The sequence below is a fragment of the Danio rerio genome, chromosome 11 (assembly GCF_049306965.1).
Source record: "Danio rerio strain Tuebingen ecotype United States chromosome 11, GRCz12tu, whole genome shotgun sequence".
NCBI lineage: Eukaryota > Metazoa > Chordata > Actinopteri > Cypriniformes > Danionidae > Danio > Danio rerio.
The window spans coordinates 10,673,492-10,688,783 of NC_133186.1; the positions used below are offsets into that span (position 1 = coordinate 10,673,492).

The 15,292-nt window shown below is 38.4% G+C and overlaps 1 protein-coding gene across 10 annotated transcripts in view; it reads right to left on the reverse strand.

Annotated features, from left to right (window-relative positions):
- The window catches only part of nlgn1 (neuroligin 1), a 771,338-nt gene extending 766,526 nt beyond the window's left edge, over positions 1–4,812 (reverse strand). For 7 of the 10 annotated variants that reach the window (XM_068224073.2, XM_073915310.1, XM_073915307.1 and 4 more), the window contains exons 1-2: positions 4,392–4,812; positions 4,190–4,306 (exon numbers count right to left, since the gene is read on the reverse strand). The gene's annotated coding sequence lies outside the window, so the exon portion shown is untranslated. Of the gene's footprint in view, positions 1–4,189 lie in introns of all 10 variants that reach the window. The other 3 variants (XM_073915315.1, XM_073915324.1, XM_073915303.1) reach the window with 1 other exon arrangement.
- Positions 4,813–15,292: the final 10,480 nt, after the last annotated feature.

Sequence of the window (15,292 nt, forward strand, 5' to 3'; positions counted from 1 at the left end):
TGTTTAAATACTAAATCGAGGGGGCAGAGGAAAGACATTTCTGGCACAGTCGCAGAGCTCATCACAGTGTAATTGCTCAAGGGCACAACCTCTGGAGGGACAACTGCTTTGGAAAAAGGTTGCAATTGGGTGATTTCATCCAAGATGAAACAGAGCACTGTCCTTACTCGAAGTCTTTACTGCAGATATATATGATGAGCATTATCACACGAGTAGCAGTGCGATATGGCTGTATATCGGCACTGGTGGGAGGCGTGTGTTGTTAGTGTCACACCAGTGAAGATATACAGCCTTATCACACTGCTATGAGTGTGATATTGCGTTTATATAACAGTTAGACGACATAATAGTGTATAAATTCGAAAATCTAACACAGAGATTATGAAAATTCTTTTGTAAGAGGAATTACTTTCTTCCGCCATTTATTCACATCTGCAGCTGACGTCAGAACAGCAGAAACCGTTGCTACTTTACACACACACACACACACACACACACACACACACACACACACACACATACACACACACACGTCACTTTAGAGCAGGGGTTTTCAAATTGTGAGGCGCGCCTCCCCCTGGGGGGCGCCAGAGCATGTCAGGGGAGGCGCGGGAAAAAATATTATATAATAAAAATATAACTATTAAGTTTAATTAATATATGTATTTTTTTATTATTTTTAAACGATTTAATTAAACAAAGCTAAAAAAAATAATACGTTAAAAATAAGAAAACCTATTTTACCCAGAAGGCCATAGCTGTGAATTCGCTTCTGTTTGGCAAGCCTGCCAATACAGGTATATGCCTGCTAATACAATGGATCGGTTTCTGAGACCCCCCGATTCAAAGCCTTCTAGTTCAGGGCTTAAACCCAAAAGACGACGATATGATGATCAGTATTTGAGTTTAGGATTTACGTGGACAGGACCAGCTGATGAACCACGACCTTTATGTGTGGTTTGTCAAGATATTTTGGCTAATGACAGAATGAGACCCGCTAAACTTCCACTGTTTTGACTGGGATGGACAGTTCTTGGATCTGTTCTATTCATATTGAACCATCATCCTAGTTTTAAAAACGTTATATTAAAATACTTGTTATTACTAATAATTGCACTTTCATGCAAATGATGATAAAAGTGAGTTAACAGTCTGACATCTGTCTGTGTCTTTATATGTGTGTGTGTGTGTGTGTGTGTGTGTGTGTGTGTGTGTGTGTGTGTGTGTGTGTGTGTGTGTGTGTGTGTGTGTGTGTGTGTGTGTGTGTGCGAGGGGGTGCGCCAATGGATAAGTTGTGTCAAAAGGGAGGCCCACTGTCTTAGACTTTGAAAAACCCTGCTTTAGAGCTTGTATTTGAATGATTCTCTGGCATAAATGTCTAAAGGTATGACAAAACAGGTGATTTTGCTCACATTTAAAAATTATAAGGCTGAACAGCATGAAATGCCATCAGTCTATTTCCCGGTTGGCTATTTCTCTGTTGCAATTGAGAGATCACAATGATCAACACCGAAAAAGCCAAAGTAAATGCACTACCAGAAAAACTACCAGACTATGGTATAGACAATATACCGGTTTGTAAACATTCAGGATGCGCGTACATTGAGGTTGCGGAAAAAAACGGGAGCACGCATGTAAAGCAAAGGAATGACATCGAACTATAGTTTAGTTTGTTGTTTCAGAGATTTGCTACATTGATTACATATTATATATTATTATTTACATAATGCTTTAGAGTTTTATAACAGCTTGACTCAAAGTGATAAGCACAGTTATTCTGCAAAATTATTGTTAAAGTGAGCGGCTTTAGTCTGACAGGTCCATAAACAACTGAATTGAAACTCCAAGTGTTCCTACAAGAGAAGTTAAACAAGTCTTTGGATGCCTACATTTTTTTTTTTCTGCATGGTCATGTGCAAGAAATAATGTTCCATGATCACCAGATTCAAAACATTGTAGTGCTAAAATAAGAGGTTCTATGTAGACAAGGAAAGAAGACGGAACTGTACAAGGCCTGGGTAATCATCAACAAGCAAAACAACTGCATTCTGAAAGTGAACTGCACTAGTACGGCAGAATATGAACTTACAATTTTACCTTTCATTCTAAGCATTAAGTGTCCGCAGTTTAATTAACCATATTTTTTTATTGCTGCAGTCATATATATTGTAATCAAAAACAAGTAATGACTATGATCAAGCATAGCGTGAACTTTTATGATATAAAATAAGAACTGAAGAGTCAAGCATTTTTTAATAGGTCCTCAGTAAGCAGTATGGTGTACTGCAAATCACAACATGATTGCTATTGCAACCGGTCTTTTTTTGCAACCGCTTTGCGCGGTTGAACAAGTGTGACATAGGTTGGTAATTCCCCTAAAAAGACAGAACTTCAACTTACAAAAAAGAGTGATCAACCCTCAGAAAAAAATAATAAAATTTATCCCCTGCACTGTTAAAAAAAAAAAAAAATCATGATTTTACGGTTTATTTCCGGAAGCTGGGGTGTCGGAAAAAAACGTAAAATAACAGGTGTTTAACTAGAGAGATTTAACGTAAAATAGCGAAAATTTGATTACAGAAGTTTCCTTAAATTTAATTTCCGGTAAATTTCTGTAGTTTAATATACGTTATTTTAAGGTAAATTTCTGTAATTTAACAGCCGTTATTTTACTTTTTCATACCCCAGCTGCCGTAAATAAACCGTAAAATCACATATTTTTTTGTGTGGCTTATGCAGTCTCTAACGATGTAACATCAATTTCTTTGCTCAAGTCGTGCTACATTATTGGAAAATGTATCAATAAAAATATATGTTTTTTATTAATTATTACTGCAATTTATGTCTCTGGTGTGGGCGGACTAATACACAATAGGTTGCATTTGACTTACAAGTAAAATAAAAATTGTATGCAACTCTCACATGTACAGGTGTCCAAGTATTTCAGTATATATAGGTGTATATAGACATCATCACTGATCAGGGTTCGGCAGTCTGATTGACACTGGAATAAAAGTTTAAACCTGCTCTGAATTTTTGTACTAAAACAATACTTCATATTCTTAGAATTTTTAAAAAAATGACTATCACACAACTCAACAAATGAGTTGATCTCAGAGTAATAAACAGAATGTGGGGCTTGTTTTTTTCTACAGACTTAAAATCACGTCATCACCCCCAATAAGTTCTGAGAGTGCCTGCTTTAGGCTTCAGTGTATATAATAAAAAGAACTGATGAACTAGCACAACCCTTTGGGATTCAGTACTACAGTATTTTTTCTCGGGACAAACTATTGTTTACTTTAAAAGTTAGTATGTCGCAGTCAAACTTAAAAATATTGTAGAGTTTTTGGGGGGAGTTTTTGCCCGGCCCTTTCTCCAACAACTTGACTGACACGCCGGTTTCTAAATTGATAATACAAACAGGAGCAAGCGTGTCTACCAATTGAGACTTACATTTTGTATGCAGTTTTTATGTATTATTTGCTAATTGTCTTATTTTGGAGTCTGTAACCGTTTACTAGAGATTGCATTTCGGCTGTATCCACATACAGTACATTGAGGCAGCCTTCATAAATGAAATCAATATGCTGATTTCTCCAACAAGGCAACCCAGGATGCCAAAATACAATTGGGTAAACTTGCAGTATAGGCAAAGTTACAAAGACCAAAATAAAAAGACATTCTGACACAGAAGGCATATTCACATGATAAATAACTGCAAACATATTACGGTAATTGTATGCTTTAAAAGAGTTAAAAATATACAGCACCTTTACCTAAGTTATATTTGTAAAAAAGGAGGGATACCACTGTATAGCTGTAGGATTTACCCTTACTACTTTACTATACATAAGCAACAGAATGGAGAGAAAGTAACATTTAAGTAATCTTGAATGTGGCTTGATTGTTGGTGCAATATATGGTAGTCAGGAGCATCGGCTTGATGGATAAAAATACCTTGTTGATGCCAAACTTTGAGAGGAGCATGGCCACACTGGTAAAAGCTGATATTAAGAAGCCAAAACAGTAACTAGAACTGAGGTATGCAAATAAGCATCTCTAAACATGCAGCATGTTAAACCTTGAAGCACACCACTGTCATTCCTGATAGCAAGAACAGCAAAACCAAGGCTACAACACATGTTCGTCAAAACTATACAGCAGAAGATTAAAAAAAAAAGCTTACCTGGTCTGATGAGTCTCAGTTTTTGTTGCAGCATTTGGATGGTTGGGTCAGAATTTGGCAAAAAACAACATGGATCCACCGTCTCTTGTATCAGTGTTTCAGGCTGCCGAGTCTGGTCTAATGGTGTGGGGGATATTTTCTTGTCACACTTTCTTATGGCCCCTTAATATCAAACGAGCACAATTTAAACTCCAAAGCCAACCTGGGAATTGTGGCTATTAAATGTCCATCCTTTTGTGACCACATCTCGTGACTCCCACTTCCAGCAGGATAATATGCCATTTCACAATGCTCAAATGATCTCAAAGCGTTTTTCTCAAAATGGCCTCCACGGTAATCAGATCTCAGTCCAGTAGAGCACCTTTGGTATATGCTGGAATGGGAGATTCACACCAGGAATGTGCAGCTGATAAACCATTATGCCATTTTGGACTACAAGCTCTGGGTAATGATTCTAACACATTTAGGGGTTCAAACTGGTATTCCATTTAAGTGTTTACTGGGTGTAAATGCTGTAGCTATCATTTCAACTAATTGACACGTTAACTTAATATGTATATCTAGAAGGATTTAAAACTCTGGTTTACAAGGTCCACTTTCTTGCACGCATCAGCTCCAAAACTAATCAACCACACCTGAAGAAGCTAATTAAGGTCTGCTGTGGTAGTTGACTTTAGGGTGTGTCTCAATCAGCAACCTAGCTCCCTAGGTAGTTCAATAGTATAGCTTGTGTGTATGAATTTGGGCACATATATTATATACAGCATATATTAATTTTATTAAGTTTTTAAAAGTAGCTTAATAGTTTGATTGTTTTATATACCACCTCACAGCAAGAAGGTCGCTGGTTCGAGCCTCAGCTGGGTTTGTTGGCAAGTCTGTGTGGAGTGTGCATGATTTCCCGGTTTTTGTGTAGGTTTCCTGTGGGTGCTCCAGTTTTTCAAGTCCAAAGACATGCACTTTAGGTGTATTGGGTAAGATAAACTGTCCATAGTGTATGTGTGTGAATGAGTGTATGGGTTTCCCAGTGATGGGTTGCAGCTGGAAGGGCATCCGCTGCGTAAAAACATGTGCTTAATAAGTTGGCGACCTCTGATTAATAAAGACGAAAAGTAATAAATGAATATAGCAGCTATATTTCAACCATCAAACAATTATAAATTTTTGCCAAATTTGTCACTGGTGAAATATTATTTCATATATTCCAGACTGCACAGATAGAACTTAAAGCGTGTAATATTCTTTTTATATATTTGTGAGATACAGAACTGATTAGGGAAAAAGAAAAGACAAATTTGTTCTGGTTTTTATTTGCTTTGTTTCAACCAGAGTTTCTTCCCATTGTGTGATGTAAATACACCATATACTGGTTTGCCAACATTAAACAAAAAAGATGAAGAAATGTGTGTTATTTTCAAAATTAAAGGTGCAGTATTTAAGTTTGACACCAAGTGGTTGAAGATATTGCATTCCTGGATCAAAACAAACACAAGCGCAGGTTACAAGCTTGAGGATCCACAGGAGCGAGTCTAATGATCGAGACTAAAGGCTAATTAAAAATGTGTTCTATATAAAAGCAATGGCCTGCAATAGAAGGATTTTTTTTTAAGAGAAGTTTTCGTTCTAAACAACACCTTGAATTGATATATTAGAAACAGCTTCTTGCAGCTGAACAACAGAAAACTGACAATGATCACCTCAGGTACACCTCATGTGCTTTATTCAGTGTTTGAATGCCATTCTACATGACAATTATTGGCATACTACTGAAAGCAGCAGCAGATGCTGAAAATGAAATCTTGAAAATGAAATAAACCATTTGAAATTAAACTTTAGAGCTGTGACTCAGTGTAAACAGCCTACATTTAATAATGTTAAAGAGGTTTCATATGTAATTAGATTATAAACCTTACCATTTTTGTTACTGTAAAGATTATGGGGCTGAGCTTAGGACAGAACTAGGTGTTAGCTAAATTATAGTATTTGTAAATTACAGTGCACATTTATATAAATGCCAAAGAAAAACACATTAGTTGTTGGCATCTGGAGACAGAACAATAGCACTGACATACTTTAAGTTATCTAACTTCAAGTAATTTTCAGTTAAGACAGCTTTAACATGCCCTTTTAGGTAGGACTAGCCTTAATTACTCACCTTTTACTTGTTCCAAATCTCAGGTCCATAGCCAGGGGGATTCAGATGGCTCCAGAAAAGTCCAGAAAATGACCCCATTTTTATTTCATTTATCCCGTCACATAAACAGTGAAAAATAATCAATAGACGTAGGCTTTAAGACCAATTTAATTTTTAAATATTCAAGTATAGCTAAATTCTGACTGAAAAGTTGAATGAGCTGGCCAGTTTGTTATTTGCCTATAGGCAAAAGATTTTTATTTTAAAACAAGTTTTAGAAGATTCCTATTTTTTAATGACTGATGATAATAAATTCGTATTTAAAATTCAGCTGCAACCCATCATTGGGAAACACCCATACACAACAGACAATTTAGCTTACCCATTCACCTGTACCGCATGTCTTTGGACTTGTGGGGGAAACTGAAGCACCAGGAGGAAACCCATGTGAACACCGGGAGAACATGTAACTACACACAGAAATGCCAACTGACCCAGCCAGGCTTGAACAAGCAACCTTTTTGCTGTGAGGTACTCATGTTACCCACTGCACCAACGTGAAATCAACAGTTTAATTCCAAATTTGTAAATAAATATTTCATAGTAAAATAATGTAAGCACTTTGACAACATTGTTGGAAATATTTGCAGGTGCAGGCAGCATGGTGGTGCAGTGGGTAGTGATGTCGCCTCACAGCAAGAAGGTTGCTGGTTCGAGCCTTGGCTGGGTCAGCTGGGATTTCTTTGTGGAGTTTGCTTGTTCTCAAGGGTTTCTTCTGGGTGCTCTGGTTTCCCTCGAAGTCCAAACATATGTGCTATAGGTGTAAATTGTCTGTAGCGTATGTGTGTGAAGTAGGGTGTGTAGGTGTTTCCCAGCTGAAAGAGCATCCGCTGTGTAAAACATGTGCTGAATAAGTTGGAGGTTTATACTGCTGTGGCGACCCCTGATTAATAAAGGGACTAAGCCGAAAAGAAAATGAATGAATGAATTTTTGATGCATCAAATAAAAGTGTGGTTATGATCGTAATCCGATTGTTAAGTGTGACGTCACGCAAATTGGCTTCCGGGTCCAAGCACTCTATTAAACTGTATGAGAAGACTCATGAAATGGTAATTATAAACATTTACAAAGCGATTTAATACTTTTGAAAATCACGATCGCATTATATATGTCCAATATCCGATGGCCAGAAAGTGATTTTTTTTTTTTTAATTGTTAAAATTTCGGTATTTGTTATGCAGCAAGTCCAGAATGTTTCATTTCCCAGTTTATTAAAACAATGGTTGTCAACCAAGAACCACAGGATGAATTAAAATTATTTAAATCAGACGAACTCAAGATATAATTTTATGCTAGATTTCTTATTTTAATTAATTCTCTCAACATCTGTCACTTCATGCAACATCTAGGAAAACCTTGTATATGGGGGGGATTTCAAGTTTGATTTCTAGACCAGGAAAAGTCATGGAATAGTTACCATTTTAAACAATAATTCGTATTGAAACAGCATTTTTCTCCTGTAAATAGCCTAAGGTCTAAAATAATATTCATTGTGGTAAGATTGCTCAGATACAGAATGTTTATTTTGCTTAGCATTAGCAATTAAAATATAAAAAAAAAAATAATGAAACAGAGCAGAATTTCCAGAAAACACCGGAAATATCTTGGAGGCTTTCAAATATGGTCTTTGATAATAGGGACTTCTCAGAGACAAAAAGGTTGCGAACCACTGGTTTATGAGAACATTTAATCTTAACTAAACACTATGGACCATCTTTTTGAAATGAAGTCACTGGATTAATCTTCACCCAGGGCGTTCTAGGAAGGCCAGGCCAAAAGATTAACAGCAACCAAAACATGCCAAGCCAGCGCTCAACAAGCATCCGAGCCCAAGGGCAAATTCTGCTATCAAACCCTGAATACAGGCTGATCTCTCAGCACACATACATGCAGTCTGGACATGGATTCCTTCTGTTAATCTCAAGATGTGATCCATCTGCCCTTAGAAGATAAAAATACCATTATAGCAACAGTGCCATGCAGTGGCCTGACAAAGACGAATAATAGAGAAGAGTGATTCACCAGAACCTAAATTGAAGTTGTTAATTTAGCAAATAGAAAACTGCATCAAGTAACATGTTTCAGATGACAATATTAGCAGCACAAAACAATCATACACACACACACACACACACATAAAAAGTCTCAAGTGCACCCCAGTCCTTCATTTCCTTCATATTACCAAGTAGTAATTTTCTGAAGCTCAGCAGCACGCTCTTCTCAGAAATACACCAGCAGCAGATTTCATTTCCATCCTCAATTTGGTCAACATGAATCAAAGAGATATTAACAGACACATTGTGATGAAAAAAGAGTTCACAAATTAAGGATTACATGTATTGATCTGGTTGTTTGTTCTCAGAGTCATTAGATAATGATTTTCTCCACTTCACTAGTAAAATCCTCCAAGACGTGCACATTTTTACATTTATGAGCATAGGCAACATGTTTTCAGCTCATTTCATTCTCTGCCAGCCGCCATATCTATTCCCGACTCCTCCCGCGGGAGGGAAAACGGATATGAGTAACCGTTCCTACATTAAGTCGACGCATTAGTGCTTGTCGATTCCCTGCCAGAGTGGAGAACAATCTGACTTCTCAAAAAGACCCCACAGACGTGTGACCTTTGACCTCCTAAGATAAAAAAATTCCAGGCAGTCTGATCTGGTAAACTTACATAACGGCGATATTTATTTTTCTGAGTTTGAATATATATTGAAATCGAACACAAGGAGCTATGTAGGTGCAAAGCTTGATTGATGGATTGATTAATTTTTGTTGTCTGCCAAATGACACCTCTAAGCAGTGTAGTGTATTGCATTTTATCATTGTATCTGAGATTTATTAGGGAAAATGCCTGAACAGCTTTAAATATGAATGGTGTAATTTAGGCACCTGTTCGTACATGAAATTTCATTGATCTTATCATAACAAAGGAGACACATTACCATTCCCACCTGGCATTTAAATGTCTTATTTGACTACTTCTCTGATGAGGGAAGATCTGTGTGTGGGGATTGTAAGGTGGCCGAAAGAGCTTAAAGGGCCATGAAAGCCCCCTCTTTCCGTTCAAGTCTCAGAATTTTTTCAAAAAATGTTTCGAGATGGGGGAGTGGGCATGGCCGGCTGAGCAGGGAAAAAGAGGGGAGTGAACAACTGTTGTCAGTCGGCTCTCAAAAGCGTGAGACCGAGCGCGAGTTTACAAAGTTAAAATTCATTCATTCATTCATTCATTTTCTTTTTGGCTTAGTTCCTTTATTAATCCGGGGTTGCCACAGCGGAATGAATCGCCAACTTATCCAGCACGTTTTAACACAGCGGATGCCCTTCCAGCTGCAACCCATCTCTGGGAAACATCCACACATACTCATTCACACACTACGGACAATTTAGCCTTACCGATTCACCTGTACCATGTCTTTGGACTGTGGGGGAAACCGGAGCACCCAGAGGAAACCCATGCGAACGCAGGGAGAACATGCAAACTCAGAACAGAAACGACAACTGACCCAGCTGAGGCTCAAACCAGTGACCTTCTTGCTGCGAGGCGACAGCACAACCTACTGCGCTACTGCGTCACCTACAAAGTTAAAATGCAAATAAATAAACAGTAAGTAATTTAATGCTGTGCTGCATTTGTTTTTCATAATTTCATATACACATAACCATAATTTGTTATATCATTATAAAGATAATCGTGTTTATATAAACACTGTAAATGAGGAGGACTTTTCTTACTCAATCCCCGGATCTGGATTCAGACACAGTGGACAGCAAGTCTCTTGCCTTGTTTTTTCCAACCATTAGCCCAGCTGGTAATCTGGAGGATTTTAAACATAAGCGAACACAGCAGCATGATTATAGGCGATGTGTCTGAATGGTAACAAACTCAACTGATAAAAAAGTTCATCATTCTCCAATTCACGTACAGCGTTCCCAACAAAAATGCTTGGCACAAACCAACAGCTTTGCTGTATCGGCCTTGACTGCATCGCAGGGAAAAACATGCAACAAACCTTGTGGATCATGGAAACAAACACATACGACCCTTGCTGTGTGCAGATGCGTTCTCACACAGTCATTGGGTCTCACAGTTTGGCATGTCTGCCTTGCCTTTAAAAAGCAAAGGCTTCTAGATTATGGTTATTTTACCAAAATAAAATAGTATCATGCCTTAAAATGTAATTATTTAACTAGGACAGTAAGGTCTGACTTTGATTGGAAATAATGTACAGTACTGAATATAAAATCATGGTGCAGTGCAAAAAGAATTAATATTGTGTATAAATCCCATGAGCTTGGAGGACTGCATCTATACTCCCAGAGTTCATCAAGTTTAATTGGATTTATCTTCAATGCCTCCTTCTTCATTTTACCCCAGACATGCTCAATAATGTTCATGTCTGGTGAGTGGGTTGGCCAATCTTGGAGCACCTTGAACTTTGCTTTTAGGAACTTGAAGAATTTGCCCTCTCCTGGGGTTTCTAATGTAATGGGCAGCACAAATGTCCTGAGGCTGTTGATGTTGCAATCCACTCTGCAGATCTCTTAAATGCCCCATACTAAATGTAACCCCAAACCATATTTTTTTCTTTACCAAACTTATTTCTGTGAGAATCTTGAATGCATGCAGGTTCCAACAGGTCTTCTGCAGTATTCATGATGGTTGGGATGCAGTTCAACAGATGATTAATTGAAAAAATGTAAAAAGGATTACTGTGTTGGACTGACCCAACCAAAAAATAATAATAATAAAACACTTGGAACGGGTGCCTAATTGGGTCCCTTAATTTAGCACACAGTAATTAAAATAATAATAATAAAAAAATTAAATATAATAATAATGACATTTAATTTTCAATCACATACTGTACTCAAACAGTGACAAAAAAAATCCATTCTGGGCACTCAGGGACCAGTTTCGGTGCCCCAAACTCCATCTAGTGAATAAGTGTCTATCTATGTAAACGGGTAAAAGGCCAGTAAAGGCCAGCAGGACTGGCAGTCTGACTGCATAATGAGCTTACTGTATTCTGAAGCAGAGGATGGGCTCTTTGATCAGGCCTCTGTTTCCTCAATGCTGAGGAGGCCTTTTGTTTTGGGGATGGAATGATGGGCGCTGACAGGTGTGATGGGCAGTTTGACAGCACTCATATCGCTGCTGAATGCCTGAGTGGTACCAGGAGCAAAAAGCCAAGACCTGCTCTCTCACAAACACACGCACACACGCACACGCGCACACACACACACACACACACACACACAAACGCACACGCACACGCACACGCACACGCACACACACACGCACACGCACACGCACACGCACACACACACACACACACACACACACACACACACACACACACACACACACCACACACACAGAGAGAGAGAGAGATATGATTAGTAATGGAGAGCAAATTGTTGCTTGGATTGAGCCAGGCTTGTCTGTTTATTAGGGCTGGATTGTAGTTGGATTCTCTTCTAAGGTGTGTTCAAACTTTTGGTTTTCAGTACTCTTGATTGCTTTGTTTTGAACCAAGAAAAAGTTTGAGAAAACCTTTGCGTTCATAAAATATATAAAAAAATCAAAACAGCTCCAGGAGCTTCTCCATTGCAAATAAATAATGATTTTCTGAAAGCATTTCTGATGCCTTCGCTCAAAATAATATATAAATATATATGCTTGAGGGAGAATAATGGTGTGTGTTTGGTTTGATTAAAACAGGCTCTGGTCTAGTTGCTCTGTTATGGGTCATTTACACAGAATGCATTTTTCCTTTCCAATGCACAACTTTTCTTTTTCGTTTTTTTTGACGAACATGTTAACCATTACGATCATGTCATTTAAAGTATTTTAGATGCTGCATGAAGATATGACAAGCAGCGCAGCTAATCACTGTCAGTTCCAAAACAGGGGCCCAATCAGAAGAGCTCGGAGGCGAGACAATCATTGCTAGCTTCTGTTTATAGTAGCAAGTTGGCATGATATCCTGAGTTATGTGATGTACACTACCTGGCAAAAGTCTTACCGTCGATCCCAGTTGAAAGAGCAACAAAAAAATAACTAGACTTCCAGTTGATCATTTGGAAAAGTGGCAGAAGGCAAATTTTTCAGATGAATGATCTGTTGAACTGCATCCCAATCATCACAAATACTGCAGAAGACCTATTGGAACCCGCATGGACCCAAGACTCTCATAGAAATCAAGTCAAGTTTGGTGAAGGAAAAATCATGGTTTGGGGTTACATTTAGTATGGGGGCTTTTGTTAAGTGACAAGACTTTTGTCTCTGCAAAGTCAGACCTTATTAAATAATTAAAAATCAAGGGATGATCATATTTTATTTTGGTAGAATAAGCATAATCTATAGGCCTTTGCCTTTTATTTCCTTTTATATAAGCCACTTCTGACACCAAATGATCAACTAGAAGTCAAATTGTTATTTGTTTTACCTAAAACTTGGATAGGCGACAAGACTTTCGTCAGGTAGTTTAAGTGCTTATCGCAGCATAATATTTTTTTATTTTTGATGGGTCCACTATTGTTATTACAGCACGTTCATAATACTGCATCATGTTGACCTCGTACTATGCTGTGCTTTTTTTAACCCATTCCTGAGCTCAGCGTCTCACATTTTTAGAAGCAAAGATGCATTCAGTGTGAATGAGGTCTTAGAGCGGTTTATTTAAATTATTGCGAATGTTGCCGTCCATACCCTAAAGGCGCAGTAGGTGGTTGTCTTCAGAAGCATTTTTTTTGTGCTGGTTGAAAGTCTCTTCACAGTACAATAGTAATGATTAAAGTAAATGATGCAAATGTATTTATATGTATTTTTTTATTTTGGGTAAGGCATAAAACAAAAAAATGTTCATTCAATTAAATAGAGTCAGGCCGACATCTCTCATAATTCCGATAGATAGCCCAAACTGTCTGTCAGCAAATACAGATTTGAACAACTGCGCAGCCTTTTGTACGCAGCTCCGCCAACCGCCGCGCGTTCACAAGAGAGGGAGAGAGAGTACGTGCGTGTGATCGGTAAAAATCTGCTGAATCAAAAGTTTTTAAAAACCTGAATCAATATTGGAGTTACCTTTGTATGCTGGAGAAAGGATGAAACAATTTCTGAAGGATTTCTCTTAGACAGGTTATGTTCTGTTTTTAGCTTCACGCAAAGCTGATGTGACGTTAGATGTTGTTGTTACAAATGGGTTATATCATTTATTATTTATTTCATAAGGGACCTTTCACAGCATCGATAATGTAGATTTTAATTAGTTTAACAACAAAACACAAGTAAATAGCGCTATTCCGCCTAGTCTCTCCTACATTGCTTACCATGCAACTCTAATATTCACTCTGAAATCTAATGTCAGTTTGGCTTGCACGCTGCCGCACAAGCACTAGTCGCTTTTAACACATAAGAGAGGGCTCCTTTGCTTTACTCGTGTTTACGGAGGACTGGCTCTAGACGACAAGGGAGGGACTGTTAGCATTGTGGAGATCACTTACTGCACCTTTAAGCACAACTCGCAGTGTGCGATTTTTAATAATCCTAAACAATTGTAGCTGTTCAGACTGCATGAAAATCTCCTTTGTCATAATATCAGACTGAATGACAAAAGCCGCATTTCCACTGTCAATGTAGATGCTCCAAACCTAGGCACGCAGGAAACCTCCATGCATCCATGACACTTTTAGTCACATGATACCTCACGGCAAATGTAAATGTACAATCTGTAGCATTACTTTTGTTCACATTATGCCTCAATAATAAAACCAGAAAAAAAACAACACTTTTGACATTTCCCTGCGGGGGTTTGAAGTCGCTTTATTAAATTCTGGTTATTGGTTACTGGTTTAATGCTCATTGTAGCTGAAATGTACAAATTAACGTAACTATTAATGTGACAACTATTTAGCTATGGTCAGGGTAGCTAAACCATGGTTATATTGTTTTGACCCTACTGAAAAAAACTGCTTAAACCAGCCTAGGCTGGTTGGCTGGTTTTAGCTGGTCGACCAGGCTAGTTTTAGAGGGGTTTTGACAATTTCCAGGCTGCTTTCCAGCCATTTTCAGCCTGGTCTTAGCTGGTCAGGCTGGGAGATGACCAGATAAATCCAGCTTGACCAGCCTAGCCAGGCTGGGAGCCCAGCCAAAACCAGCTATGTCCAGCTTAAACCTGACAGGTCAAGCTGGTTTTAGCTGGATTTAGCTGGTCATTTTCCAGCCTGACCAGCTAAGACCAGGCTGGAAAGGGCTGGAAAACAGCCTGGAAATGGCCAAAACCCCTCCAAAATCAGCCTGGTGGACCAGCTAAAACCAGCCAACCAGCCTAGGCTGGTTTAAGCTGGATTTTTCAGCAGGGACATGTGGCTTTTAGGATCTATCTGTACTAAAGCCAAGGTAAAATTTCAAAAGGGATCTTAAGATAGAAAAATAATCAGATCACAGTGCTTGTGAACTGAAATTGAAGCTTGAAATTTATGTCAATCCCAGCGCTACTGTTTAAGATTTGGGTTTGCAGGCCAGGTGCCCATTATTTGTCCTGAACTGGACCTAGAGCGAGAAGGAAAGAAAAAAAATGGAGAATGCTTTTGAACATGCAATGACTGTTCGGCCCACTGCTGTGGAGCTTTCAGGCCGGTTCTCAGAGGAGAAGAAAGAAAAAGATTTTTTCCAAACAAACACTTGGACTGAATTCATAAGCAAACAGGACTCACCACCTACCCATAACTGCGTGTTTCTGAACTACAGAGCATCTGACTCTCTCTCTCTTGCGTGCTCAACCTTGCTTTTCTTTTCCATCTCCTAACGCACAGCTTTTCTTCATCCTGCATTCACTTTCATATTTCACTCCCCCTCCTTCACGTTCTCCGAGAGCAGACACAATAAATTCTAACCCCA